Raw genomic sequence first — 15103 nt, 5'->3', positions numbered from 1 at the left:
CCACACTTACTAATCAATAACCTATTCTCTAAAGTTCAACATATATCCATATATGGAAGGAAAAACTATATTGTGATAGCTTTACCAAAATGATTTTGCTTGGCAGCAAATGTTAGTGTATTAATGATCTTAATGTGTTAAAAATTATATGTGACATGACTAAGTGGCTGTGCTGTTTTTAATTACAGATGCTAATTGACAAATATATTTTCAATTAGTCATTTTCAGTCCTCTTAAATCACATTTGTGAAGGCATAGGGTTTTGAAGAATTGCTTGGCAACCACAGTTATAGAAAATCCAGAACAACTAGGAATTCTAACTATAAAAACATACAAGTACTAGAAGAAAAAGAAAACATAGCTGAATTCTTCCATACACAGGAAGGAAAATTTTTAACTATGAGTAAAAATCCATAAGCATTTTTTTAAATGGATCAATTTGACTACATAAAAATGAAAAGAAAGAACAGATTTTGAATAGCAAAGTTCAAAAGAAAAATGAGCAATTGAGGATGAAATTTATAATACATATCAGAAATAAAAGACTAATATCCTTAATTTTTAAAGAATACCTAAAAATTGAGAAGGAAATTACATTTGCCCTGCAGAAAATTGGGCAAATACTATTAACAGACTAAACTGAAGGGAAAGGAAGGAAGGATTAATTCAAGAAAACATTTTCATAGTATTTGACTATAGCTATCTCAGTCATAGCAGCATGAGTAGTAGGAGGAAATAAATGCCAATAAATACCAAACTTATTTTTAATATATTTGGTTTTGTGTTTTGCTGTTTTGGGGTAATAGTATGGGAACATAATCCTGAAACTATTTTAGGTGTGTTATAGGATTGAGGCACTGAATAAATATGTTGATATTAAAGGTAGACAGGGTTTTCACTGTGATTGAAGTATACAAATATTGAATGATATAAGGCAAAAAACAAATTTTAAAAAATCCTTTGGGGATAAAAAATTGAGCTATCAGTGAGAATTTATTATTTCCAGTGTATATAAGCCTGTATCTCTGCACTGTGTATTTTATATGCATTTGTATGTGTATGCACATTTTACATATATGTATATATATTTTATGTATATATGCATGCATGCAGACACATGTTTCCTAGCTTTATCTGTTGAAAGGATCAATAATCAATGATACCCAACAACAGTAAGTAAACCTAGTTCCTAGATCTTGGTATCTAATACCATCCCTCACTATCATGAATCAGAGACCCTCTGAGAAGTGTCTGATTTCAGGACTGGGCAAGGTCAGTACAAGATGATCCTGAAACATAAAGTTATTCTAGAAAGAAAAGGAATGCTCTACAAAAATGATAGGGTCATGTCATAAGAACACAGGAGGTAGCTTGACAGGGTTCCCACTGGACAAAGCTAAAACAATTTGAACACAAAAATAATTATGCACAATAAAGAATTCTAAACCATTGAAAAATAAAAAAAAATTGGTTATATCCAATAACAAATGGATTGAATCAATTAATCAATCATTGGGGGAGAATGGAGGGTTCTTGCTTATGTTAAAATGCCAAGAGCCCATTGTTTACTATAGAAGTGTAAAAGTTAAAACATTAAGTTTTGCATCATCATAGTAAAGACTGGGTCAGAAAGGACTCATCAGTGGATGCTAATCCAGAGAGAAATTTTGATTTGGGTACAAAATATTTGCACACTCTGTTTATCATATATATATATACATATACGTATTCATGGGCTGTGCATATGTCTATATATACATGTGTACATGCATATATGTGCATATATCTATACATATGTACACACACACCTAGAAAAGCCTAGCACATATAGATGCTGTTTGAGTGGTTGCTATTATTGCATGACTAGCTTTATGATTAATGTATTATGTCCTTTTGGGTCTGTCATTCTAAATTGCTTTCTCTTTGGCTAAGATCAGACTCTCTAGAATCTTCTCTAACCCGTCTAGTGGTGACTTGTTCTCACTGTCCATCAGCAGTTCCCAGCAAGCATTTGAGCTAGGGCCAGAGTGGTTATAACAGCTACAACTAAGGTTGTAGCTGCTGGGATTTAAGAAAGCTGGATTGAGCCATGCTTTCTGTCAGTGAAACTCTGAGTAAATGCATCAAAATGGGAAAACAATGCTTGATTTGTGTAGGAAGAAGTAGAGCATAATATGAAAGTGCCTCAGCCTTGTTTGTAATGATGCAGAAGCAGTCCTTCCCCACTGTCAAATAAATCAATTCTTCAGCTCTGACTTGCTTTTGACACAGCCTTTAATCTGTGAACTATGAAATGCAAGGAAGTCTTGTGTGCATCCTCCCCCCCATCTGTGTGAGACTGTCAGGCAAGCAGGCAAGAGCACTGGTAACAGAGGTTAATTGGAAGGGGCTAATGCCTCCAGCTCCTTTGGTAATTATGGGAGTCACTCACCGGGCATGGGAGAGAGACTTTTGCCTCCACACTTTTCCTCTTTAAATAGTCACAGAAGCAAAACAAAGCCAAACAAAACTAAGCACTCTCTGTTTTTTATAAAGCCCAGAATTACTTTAAGGTTGACTACACTAAGCTTTCGGATGAATTCAATTCGATTCAACTACAGTTTGAAACCATTGAGCAAAAGGTGTGTCTAATTCACTCTGTGTCTTCAGTGCTCAGTAAGTGTTAGGAATTTTTACTGTTGATACTGTTATGAACACCCATTTAGTTCCTATTGCATATGCTACTTTGAAATGGGCATTTGCCGGGGGAAGGGGCAGGGGGAAGTTTAACTCTCAAGTTGCAGGAATTTGGTTTGAAACCTTAGTTTTACCAATAACAGCTAGGCTAGCCTTTCATCTTACTGATCATCAGTTTCCTCGCTAGTACTTTTGGAATTATATGTAACTCAGAAGGTTGTAGGGATTAAATGAGTTAAAACTATTAAAGGACCTAGCACACTGACTAGGATACACTAGTGCTTAATAAATGATAGTTTTCTTCCCTTGATTCTTACTATGCCCAGAGGTTATATGAACCACTTGTTCCACTCATGACTAGTATCTCACTTCAGATCACTGACCTTGCTTAACATTATCAATTTATGATGGAACAACAAGTCCTATTTTCTCTCTCTTTGCTCTCTGTCAATCTCCACTCCAATATGTCTTCCGTTTGTTTCATTTTAGTTAAAGGACGTCTTTACAATAGGAATTCGGTAACTCAAATAAGACTTTATTGTGTCATACTCATGTGAGCATTCATTGGAGCTATAGCATGAGGATTTTTTTCAGGGAATTTGCAGGGAGACAGAGATAAACATATATAACTTAAATATAGTGTGAGACGTTTAATAGGGGGGGACTTTATAAAATCAAAATGCTATATGAGCACTGAGTTTGGAGCAGTCACGCTCTGTGTTAGGAAGCAGGTGAGTTGGGTTAATAAAAGATTCAGATGGGAGATGTTCTTTCAAGTGGGGTTTGACAGATAATCAGTTTTTCTACACAGGGGATAGTCAAAAACCCATTTTACAGAGAGGACACAGCACGCACAAAACTATAGAGTGAGGCAAAGGATAGGAGATGGAAATATATATTTGCCACTACATGGTTACATGTTACATCATTAAGGAGCCATGCAGCTGAGTCAGTATTCTCAGAAAGATATTTGGTGATGGTGTGGAAGGTAGATTTCACATACCCCATCCCACTTTGTGAGGTTAGAGAAGGCGTGTAGCTGCTTTAGTTGGGGTGAAGCTTCAGAAGTTAGAGCTTCATCAGGTCCATTTGGTACCTGGAGAGCTGCAAGACCTTAAGGCTCAGTGCAAGCCTATACCCAAAGGCCACGGACGGGCCACCTGCATAATATCAACCAGTCAGGAGGCAAACACACAGGTGGTATTTATTAACAGCAGATCATGTGATTCAAGAAAGATCAGGAAGGAGAGGGTCCGCAGGCAGAGGGGAGACTAGGTAGAAGCCCAGGATAACTGTAGGGGAGCAACTCTTGTAATGGAGAAGGAGTGTGAATATTTCCGAAGCATTTGAATACCACTTCAGGAAGCTGGTGGACACCAAAAACAGGAAGTAAGTGAAGCAGACAATTGGTATACTTTAGTGACAGATGGCATGATAATGTGGAATCAGAAGGAACTTTTATTTGTGTAAGTTTCTTAACATATTCCTAACTTGTTCAATAAAAACAGGAGGTTGTATATAAAGAAATGATTTGACTTGTGGGTAGAAATGTAAGCAGCAACATAATTTATGAAGCTATTTTTTCATTCTCTATACTTCAGTTCTACTTTTTAAAAATGCACTTGGAACTTAAAGCAAATACTTTTATAAAATTCAGAAAGGTAGCAATAGTCAATAATGATTTTTATATGTAGCACGATTAGAGATGACAGCTGCCTTTTATATTGTATTTGCATTGAAGTGGAAAATGACTGAATGGGTCACAAAAACATGATTTATAATGTTGATCAACCACCCCCTAATTTTCTATACAATTCATTTGGTGTTACTTTCTTATAAATTTTAATAAACTCAAATAACTGCTTATTAAATCTCTGTTGTAAATTCCAACTGTTGCCAAACTATTCAAATTGATCATAATCATAACAGTCCATCCTCGTAATCTTCATAGGAGAAAGCATTGGGTTGAGTAGATTTAAGTGAACAAAATATTGGGCCCAGGTTTCATTGTGATGAAAGAAATTCATTGCAAGCATATGAGCCACATACATAACAGACTTTTAGCTTTAAATATTCAAAGCTATGTACACACTTATTTTTTAAATTGTTTCCAAAGTGCTTTATTAAAGGAATCTATGGATATCGTCTCTTGTACCTACCTGCTGCTTACAGGGACTTTTGATAACCTAAGCATACTTTTGTGGTTGTCTTCTCACCTCGAGTACAAAGCCACCTCTTCATAGCACTTATGGCATTTATAATGTACCAAGATGCCTTTTGATCTCAAAAATACGATTTTAGCAAGAACCCCTGCTTTATTTCTATTTCCATTTTATTTCCATTTTAGAGTTGAGAAAAAAAAAAAAAGTCTCTCAGAGAGTTAGTGAATTAATTGATCAGGGTCACCAGGATTTGAACTTAGGTTGATGGATAAGTTCCTTTCCCTTTCCATTATATTACTATGTCTCCTACACTTTGCTTTTCACTGACTCAACAATTTTTTAAAGGGAGATGGTTGATGCAAGTTGTGACTTTCAAATGCCTAATTATTTTCTGAATAGTTGGTTTTATCTCAAAATGGTGTTTTAGCAATAAAGAATAATGCAACAATAGATGTATTTGTAGTGTTGAAAAGTTTTTCATTATAAGATTGTGTAACAATTGAATAACACTGGGCATACATTTTAAGGGAAATTATAGAGAAAGGGTGAATAGCGATATTAGAATATTTCTTCTAATTAATTTCCTTTCAATGTGCACGAATCCATGCACTGGGACACTAGTATATAGTATCTGTTAAATAACTATTAGAACATGTGATTCAATGGCATTCAAGTAAGCCAAACATCCACAGAGGCATAATTGGAGTTAGTAATGAGGAGTAGAGAATGAATTTCTTTGTTAATTCATTCTTTAATTCATTTTTTCTATTCAATTACCTTTATCACCAATTCTGTGCCTGACAGGGATTCTATGCAATGAGGAGATAGTAAAGGTTAATACACCTGGGTTTATTCCCTCTAGATTAAGAGTGTTTATTCTAAAATCCAGGTGTCTGTGGATGAGTTTCAAAGAGTGCATGCATTATCTAAAAGAATATGCAAAAATGACTATCTTTATTTTCCAGGAAGAACATCTGTTACTTTCATCAGCCCCTTTGTGGGTGCCCCTAGGAGATGTCAATACAGAGACTAGGGTGAACCCGGATCCTTAATTGTAGTTTTGGCAGCATTATTGATCCTCAGCTCCCTGGACATAACTGGGTTCAAATTCCAGATGCCTTTCCTGGTCACTCTGTGATCTAACTTGAACCTCAATCTCCACATGTAAAAAACTGAGAGAGTGATACCTATCTTGTCTCAGTAATGCATGTCAACAAGCGTCTCACAGTATTTGGCACTTTGTAGCTATTCGAAAGAAGTGGTTCCTCCCACATTGGTGCCTGCCCCAGAGACCAGTAAGATGCTTTCCTCATGAAGATGTTGAGTCACAGCTGACTGATTCTCTCTGATCAAAATCCCATGCTTTCAAATACTAGTCACCTATAAATGTGATATAAACACAATTAGTGAACATCAAATCAGAAAATGCTCCTGGTCTCCACATAATAATTCATAGATGTCAGCTCACAAGTCTAGTATTGTCGCTGTGGTTACCTGTCATTTTAGATGTAATCCCTGCCACACATTAACTGTGATTTACAAAAAGTAGCTCCCCTTGCACATGAGATGTGATTTGTGACACAAGCATGTGTTTACCCCTCAGATGCTTCTCATAACAAGAAAGTATGTGGAGCTTAGCATTAAAGAGAAGCACCTCATATCAATAAAAGAGGCTGCTGGGAGCCACAGAAAAGTAGACAAATTCTAGAGGCAAATTAAGTGAGAGAGAATAAGTCTATCAAAATAAAACTCCACCATGCACTTGTTTACTAAAGAGATCTCCATTTTTCTCAATCTACAATTGCTTCATCTGTTTTCAATGTTATTAAAGGATAATAATTTAATCCATTTCTCAGGTTTCAAAATAATTTATCTCCTCTGGTGTTGTTTCAAGGTTTAAGTGTATGCTTTCTTATTCAAGTTGCACTTGCACATTAAAATTTAATGATGGAATTATTGCTTATGGTTCTTCACATTGTGTTTTGTCTACTATAAAATATAATGCATCCATATATGAAGAAAGCTTTGTAATGTAATTCAATTACAGGGACTAAACACAGATTGTGTTGTCCATGACCATTTATTTTTCTTCAAGCCTTGCACACAGACTTTTTAATTTTCTATTTGTTCTTTAACTGTATAAAAAAAATACACTAAAAACTGCCTCTTTCTCAACAACATCATGGTCATGGTTAATTAAATATTTAATGCCACCAAGCACAAGGCAGTGCATGCAATGAGCATGAACTTGACTGTTAAAGCACTAGAATACGTTTAGATCCCTTGAGTCCCCAGTGTGCTCTGTACTGGTATAGTAAAGGAAGGGGAAGTCTCATTGAGATGCAAATTTAAATAGGAATCTGTCCTGCTGTATCTGCTGACAAGATTAATTATAGATCTCTGGGCCTCATGTGTTTTCTTTTCACCTTGCATCACTTTACTAGTTTACAGTCAAGCTAAAATATTAGGCGTGGCTTTGTATAATGTTGGGTAATTCTATTTTCTACAGCAGTGATTTTCAACTAGTGTGTGACAAGAATTTTTAAAACATGCAATACCTGACTATGTAGTTAGGGACACTGACCTCTTTTCCCTTAGATTGTCCAATAAAACAATTGACAACAGCCAACACAATAGTCCTTTGGTGTGAATGCCTGTCTTGAACCATAAATATGTAAGTCATATATCAGAACTACATCTTACTACTCACATACAATAATAAGATTGCATATGACTGTTTAATTCCTGATGCCAGAAATCCTATATACAAGTATAGGCAGCTGATTTTTTAAGTCACTTTTGAGTAAAAAGGGTAGGTAATTACTATTATTATTTGTAAATTGATTAAAATTATACCTATTTTTCTCAGATTGGCAAACACTATAATATATTTTTTGGTGTGCTGCAGAATTTTCCTAATTAGTTTCTATGCCACCAGTTGAAAAAGTTTGAAAACTGCTGTTCTAGAATGACATTGGGCAATATATTTCAAGTCTTGATCAGTTACTGTCTGAAAAATGTTTCTGTTACTGATTTTCCATTAGTCCTCACATTTGTCCTTTGAAATTAGGGAAATCTGTTTGTAATTGTAGCAAAATGATGGAAGAAAGAACCCTCTCCATAAGAAAATTCAGCCATTTTCTATAGGGTGTATGTCTACAAATGAAGTGACAAGGTATCAAATAAATTAAATATAGTTAGAAGGTATTATGTCTTGTGAATCACATAGTCTGCCTTAAAAATAAAAGAAAGAAAATAATAAGACCCAAATGTTGTTGTTTTTTAGCTGGAATTATGGCTTTATTAGATTCAATGCACTATTATATTTTTTTAAAAAGAATTTCTATTTCAAAGGAGTTTAATACACAAGTTTAAAGTGAGACAAATACAAAACTGAATTGGGATATCAATGTTTACCAGTGGGTAAAGTATTTACTTTTTTTTAATCTTTAGTTTCCTAATTTATAAAATGGAAACAAAAATCCCAAGTTTTTTTTTAATTTTTTATGATTAGACTATTGTGATTATCACAATGTTGGCCCATCACAATCATTAAGAGTCAACTTACATGCATGTTTAATACTTCATACAATCTGCCCAGGCTTTCTATTGAGCCCTTCATCTTAAAAGTAAATCCAAGAAGTAAGCTTGATAAAATCTTTACAGCCGATTTTAATTAACACTCAGATGTTCTTGTTCCACTGTGAAGAGTTCATAATGGATAATTGAGGGACTGTTATCAATTATCAATATATATAATTGATTTCAGAGAGGAAGGGAGAGGGAGAGAGAGATAGAAACATCAGTGATGAGAGAGAATCGCTGATTGGCTGCCTCCTGCACAACCACCACTGGGGATCAAGCCCGCACACTCCTGGTTCATAGTTTAATGCTCAACCACTGAGCCATGCCAGCTAGGCAAGGGACTGTTTATTGATATATTGCATTTAGTATTGTTAAACAATAAGCTGCTACGCTTACCCAAATTGTATTCTTTCTCTCTCATTTTTTCCAATATCTCAGACAGTGCTCTTAGCTGAAGGGCACAGTAGAGTCCAGCTGAATTTTCTGAACTATCTTTGTTAGCACTCTGTCTCTACGCCTAGCTCCCACCTCCCTGTCATATAGACAGGCTCCTTACTTTCTTCAAGGCTCTCACTGCAAAAGTCCTCCCTTCCTGACACTGACTTGACTTACCTCTTTTGTCTTGATTCTGTTTTTCTTTCTAATCACGCCCAATTCTCTGGTAATGATGATGCAGTGGAAGACGTTTGTAAAGTCCTGCTCTGAATTTGGAGGTTGACTGGCCAGCCATCTCTCAATATAGAGGAAGATCCCTCCTGGAAGGCAGATCACAGTGTCACTCTGAAAGAAGTGAGAACAGTATTCAGGCTGGTTGATGAAAAGCATCTGGCCCTGAAATAAATTAGGCATAAATCAATAAGGAAGGAGATGGTTAAAAAAAGAAGTGAGGGATAAAGCAAGGCTAGTGGATCAGAATCAAGTCAATGAATAATGGGTATTATATTTGTCTTATTTATTATGTTTCCTTAGGATCAGAACAGACTCTTAAGAGAACTGGATCTGGCTGGACAATAAGCAGTGTGGCTGTTGTATTCATTAAAATTGTTATCATCATCTTATCATCACAATCATCATAACCATGTCTTCAGAAATATAGGAAAATATATTAGTGATACATTGAAATAGTCTAATAATAGATTAAAGTAGAACTTAGTTACTAATGTATAATCTTTACTCAGCAGGTTATTAATTGATTGGTTTTATTGAGATATAATTCTTATAACAAAAGTTCACATATCATTAAATTCACCATTTTAAAGTACAAATCAGTGATTCTCATTCTCCCTTTCTACCCCATGTGTTAGCAATCTGATTATTTTCTTATTTTCTGACTATGTCTTGAAAACATGCAGATCTGACTCTGATTTAATCAAGATTTATTAATGTGAATGTGTTAGTTTCTTAATGTTGCTATAACAAATTATGCCAAGTTTAGTGGCATAAAACAACAAAATTATACCTTGCAGTTTGGGAAGTCTTACTAAAACTAAAATCAAAGTGTTAGCAGGTCTGCATTTCTTCTGTAAAATTTAGGAGGAATTATTATTACATGTATATTTTATTGATTTCAGAGAGGAAAGGAGAGGGTAAGAAAAATAGAAACATCAATGATGACAGAGAATCATTGATTGGCTGGCTCCTGCATGCTCCACATTGGGGATTGAGCCCACAACCCAGCACGTGTCCTGACAGGGAATGGAACTGTGACCTACTGGTTTATAGGTTGATGCTCAACTACTAAACCATGCCAGCTGGGCAGCAGTAACTAATTTTTTTTTGCCTTTTGATAAGATTTCTGAGAGTAACTGCATCCTTTGCTCATAGCCCCTTTCTTCATCTTCAAAGCCAGCAGCATATCATCCTAAAATCTTTATTGGACTCTGTGACTCTTGCCTCTGTCATTCATTATAATGACTTATGGTTACATTTGGGACCACCCAAGTAATCCAAAATAATATCTCCACCTCAAAATCCTTAATCATATCTACAAAATCCCTTTTGCCATTAAGGGTACACACACAGGTTCTGGGGATTAGGATGTGGACATCTTTAGGGAAGGTGTTGTCATCCAGCCTACTATACTGAGGTTCATATTAATATGGTATATTGCATGAATGATATTATGTTAGTCTATTTTTTATGTTTAATTAGATTCTTCACTTGTATGAAATTTTCTTGAACACATCTCTGGATTTTAAGACTATGAAACTTAAAAGCTCTCCTTAAACTGTATACTCATTTCTAGGAGGCTCACATTCTACTGTGCCAATCCCATCTGAAATGCATTCCTTTTACTGATTTCTACAAAATAGATCTGCCATATCAGTTGTGAGTTTTGCCTATTTTGTTAAAAATTTAGAAGTTTGGGGGGATGGCTATCTATCCTATTGATGCTTTCTTTCCTTTTCTCACTTCTACCTTCCCCACCCCTCTGCTTGTTCCCTACCTCTAGATATCCTGAGATCTGAAAATCCTTTTCTCTTTATTATGCAGAACACTTCTTTTTTGTTTGTTTGTTTTACAAATTCAGTTATCAATCTTGGAAAAAAAAATACACCAAAGCACATCAGAGCACCCGCCTTTATTGAAGCAATTTCTGAGTCAGTTGAAAATGGCTGTGGCTGTAGATGGCAAAATGATGTGTTTTTCCCCCCAATTATAAACATAATGCTATAACTTATGTAAAGATTGTTATAAATAATTCAAAGATGATGCCACATGTCTTCAATGTTTGATGTGAATATCTGAATAACATTTTACTTGTTGGTATTCATCACTTATTAACTTGGTTTGCTTAAGTACTTACTACTTACCAGGCATTTTGTTAATTGCAAATTCAATAAAGAAAAATAAAATATATAATCTTGAATTTATTGGCTCACAGCTTTTCTGATCTACGTTAGCCCTTGTCCATCCATATTTTTGGTTTGACTCTCACCTTTAGTGAACTGTCTTGTACTTGTCTGCTGATAATGGTCAAGATAAATTTATAACAGCAGAAGACCTGGATTTGACACTACAATAAATGGTGTTCATTAACTTAATACCAGTTGCCATGGAGCTAGCAGTATTGGAATAGATTTTTGAGAGATAAGAATGATTTCCTGTATAAGCTTAAAGTCATGCATCTGGCAAAATGAGATCTCGGAAATTTGAGATTCTTTCTGCTTCCACAGTGCATATACACCTCAAAAAGTTTTAAAATTTCAGAGACTATGTATCTCATTCATTCTCTCTGCCTGGTATATAGTAAGTGATAAAAATTAAAATATGTGTTGAATGATTAACTATCAATGCATATAACATTCATATATCTATCTGTTATTAGCCTATATTAGTCTCTACTTACCATACTGAATCATAATTATCTTATGGACTCTCTGGCTCCCTTATTTAGACTGTGAGTTCCAACAAATGATTTTAACTTTCATGTATAACTAGTGCTAATCTCAGAGCCTAGCAAAGATGATTTGTTCAATAACTGACTCTGGGCTGAAATGGTTGATTTTGGGAGAATCTCTAGATAAAGAATCAATGGAGAGGACTTGGAGATTAGGAGAGCTGTCCTCAGAGTGTTGATGCCAATTTGGTCACACCCAACTCCTAGGTTCTTTTTCTGGTAGGTAATGTTAGCTACCAAAGAAGTTTCAGGAGAGGGTCAGCTGCAACTGCAATTTTGATATCAAGTTATAATTTTTTAAAAAGTCAAATCAAATTCTGTCACGCACACATAGTTATATTAAATGCAGGCATTGATTATCAATAAAACACAAAACAGTTTATGTGATTTATATTTTAACCTCAATAAAGTCATGGGGTGCTCTTAGTTCTTCTGACCTCTACCTGGTATGAAAAGTTGGATGTAAACATAGCTAACTCTTGTAGTGGTCATTGGACAATTACTCATTCTCCTACACTCTAGGCCAGTGGTTCTCAACCTTGGCTGCACATTAGAATCACCTGGGAATCTTTTTAAAATCCTGATTTCTGGGCCTCATCCTCCGGAAATTCTGTTTCTTTGTTTCTAATGTTGTAGCCCCACCCCATAACAAAGAAACAGAATTTCCAGAGGATGAGGCCCAGAAATCAGGATTTTAAAAAGATTCCCAGGTGATTCTAATGTGCAGCCAAGGTTGAGAACCACTGCTCTAGGCAAAGCATACATTGATTTAGAATCAGGCTATATCTAATCTGCTTGATGATATAGCTTATAGGACTCACTCAATTCTTACATTGTGATTATGAAAGGAGAGAGGAACCTTACTAAAGTACATGTGAAAATCCACATATCTAAATACTTCCAATTTCATCAATGAGAACTTACTTTTAATAGCTATTATGCTAATTAATAAGCCCCTAATTTCAATCAATGCAAATTCATGTTTGAAGTTCAACAGATTAATTTCCAAAGCCTCAAGTGATGACAGAGAGATGCATAAAAGAGGTCCTTGTAGTTGACTCTGGAGGATGGTCTTTCTGATATAGTGCCAAGGGAACACCACAGGATGTGTTTTTTTGATTAGATAACTGAGATGTACATCTGAAACTAACACACTCATGTTATCACACCATTAATTTTAAATTATATACGTATACACATATGTGTAAATATGTATGTGTTTTTAAAATCAACTTTACTGTATTATCTTCCAGGGACCATAAGGATTTGTGGCTTAGGTGGTTTTAGTAGGTTCTCTAGAAATGTTCTATCTTACGGGAACCCTTCTCTTTATTCCCTTCAAAATCTCATTTTTATTTCATCTTTAATACCAAAATTATTTGTAGAAATCTTATATAAAATAGTTGAGATTTTATGTATTTGATATACTATAATTAGTATATGTTTTTCATATGATATTTTTCCTTTGTAAGTAATTTATAAACTAATCCAGGAAAGGACTATATTTGTCCCATTTTCATTTGTCATTCATTTCACAAATACTTAGCAACATTAAGCTAGGTTCTTTTACTCTATCTTTTGTATTTCCATACCTACCTATAACTGGGCTCAGTACAGAGCATACACTGTAAATATTGATTGACTGAAAAACATGCTATTAGGAGGTCATCATTACTGAAGTTTGCAAGTTTCTTTTCCTAATTTCAAAATGTCTTTTTCATTTTAGATCACCTCAGGTAGCTGTCTCACAGCATCCATCTTATTGATTCTCACTGCACGGGGTGAAGAAGACACCACCAGATCAGGTATGTCTTCTAGTTTTCAAAGGTACCTCCTCAAAATTAAACACATACTATAATGCATGTCAGAGTGAAACTTTAAAGGTATTCTTACAATAGAACTGTAGGCAATTGATTTTAGAAATTACTAGAAGTAAGGGACCATTTTTTTTTCTCTGACTACAAGATCTCTTTTGTGGAAAAGAAACTATTTATATAAGCACTTGTTAAAGCTTCTACATTGCAATTCACTCCACCTAATAATTACCCCATCAACACATATTCTGTCTAAATGTCTTTAGTCACAGTCCTTCTAATGTAATCTGGGTGTTCATTGTTCTTCTGTTTGATATGCACTGGAAGCTCACAGCATCTTACTCTAATTAGTATTTGAATGCATTGTCTGTTGGAATGAAAGTAACAATGATTAGTAGGGCAGATGTTTCCCTTGAATGTGAAAATGGAGGGGTTAAAACCACAAATTAAATTGAATACTCAGTCTTTGCATGCATTTTTCAAGATGATGGGATACACATCTCTGAGAATTGGATATCAGGTACTAGCTAACTTATAAAGGGCTGCAAAATAGATGATATTTAGAAATAGCTACACTGTCCACTTTGGAGAATAGATACAGAACTGTAATGTATTGGTGAAATAAAATATCATTTGCCTTTATGGATGGTGATTTTGATAGAGACTGGGAGAAACATGGCAAAGGAAAACTAAACAATCAGAATTTCATGCCAGGTACATCAGTACATTGATATATTAACAGATGGATTAGAAGAGCCTATGACTGGATTATCACTAGACATTCATTATTCTTATTAACATTAGAGATTTCACTGTTTGTTGCATGGAAATGCTATACAATCAATTGTTTATGACAGCTATCAAAATATAAAGATTTTATAAGAGATAACTGACTTCTCTCATATTGGTCATATGTGTATCATTTGTTTCTTCATGTTCCTTACTTAGTATTTTTCAATGGCATTCCTAATTTATGAATTCATGAGAAAATTTTTAAATATAATGTATGTGTCAATGAACCGTTGTTTAATTCACAGCTGAAAAGAGAATGGAGGCCAACATGATTTCCTGGTTCCTGTTTGTTTGTAAAAGAATATGATAATTCATATGTTTTATTTAAATAAATTTTGTAGTAGTCCCTTCTCTTCAACTTCCACAAACACTTGCTGAGAATAGGTAATGAATAAAGTTGCAGAATACAGATGAATAAGCCAGACTGGGGGTGGGTACCTAGATAGCTACTCTCCCAAGGAAGACCATCAGGGTCAACCTTAAAACCTGTCTTTACAATGCAAGTTATCAACATTTCAAGAGTGCTATTATATGATTTTCTGACAACAACAGTCTCAATCATCAGGTAGATTAGGAAAAAAACAACAAACAAACCCTTCTTTTTCTTTGTTAAGGAGATGGAGCAGTGCCTCTAGATTGGAATGGTTCCTCTAATTACTGACCTGCTCAAATTT

General features: G+C 34.8%; 1 long non-coding RNA gene across 1 annotated transcript in view; it reads left to right on the top strand.

Annotated features, from left to right (window-relative positions):
- LOC308525299 overlaps positions 1–15103 on the top strand; it is a 1722993-nt gene that overhangs the window by 644739 nt on the left and 1063151 nt on the right. The window contains exon 3 of the long non-coding RNA XR_013996455.1: positions 13550–13628. This is a non-coding gene — a long non-coding RNA (uncharacterized lncRNA). The remainder of the gene's footprint in view (positions 1–13549; positions 13629–15103) is intronic.

The sequence above is a fragment of the Myotis nattereri genome, assembly GCF_964212035.1.
Source record: "Myotis nattereri genome assembly, chromosome: 9".
NCBI lineage: Eukaryota > Metazoa > Chordata > Mammalia > Chiroptera > Vespertilionidae > Myotis > Myotis nattereri.
Note: the sequence above shows the minus strand (reverse complement) of the source record. Positions and strands in the feature narration are given on the sequence as shown.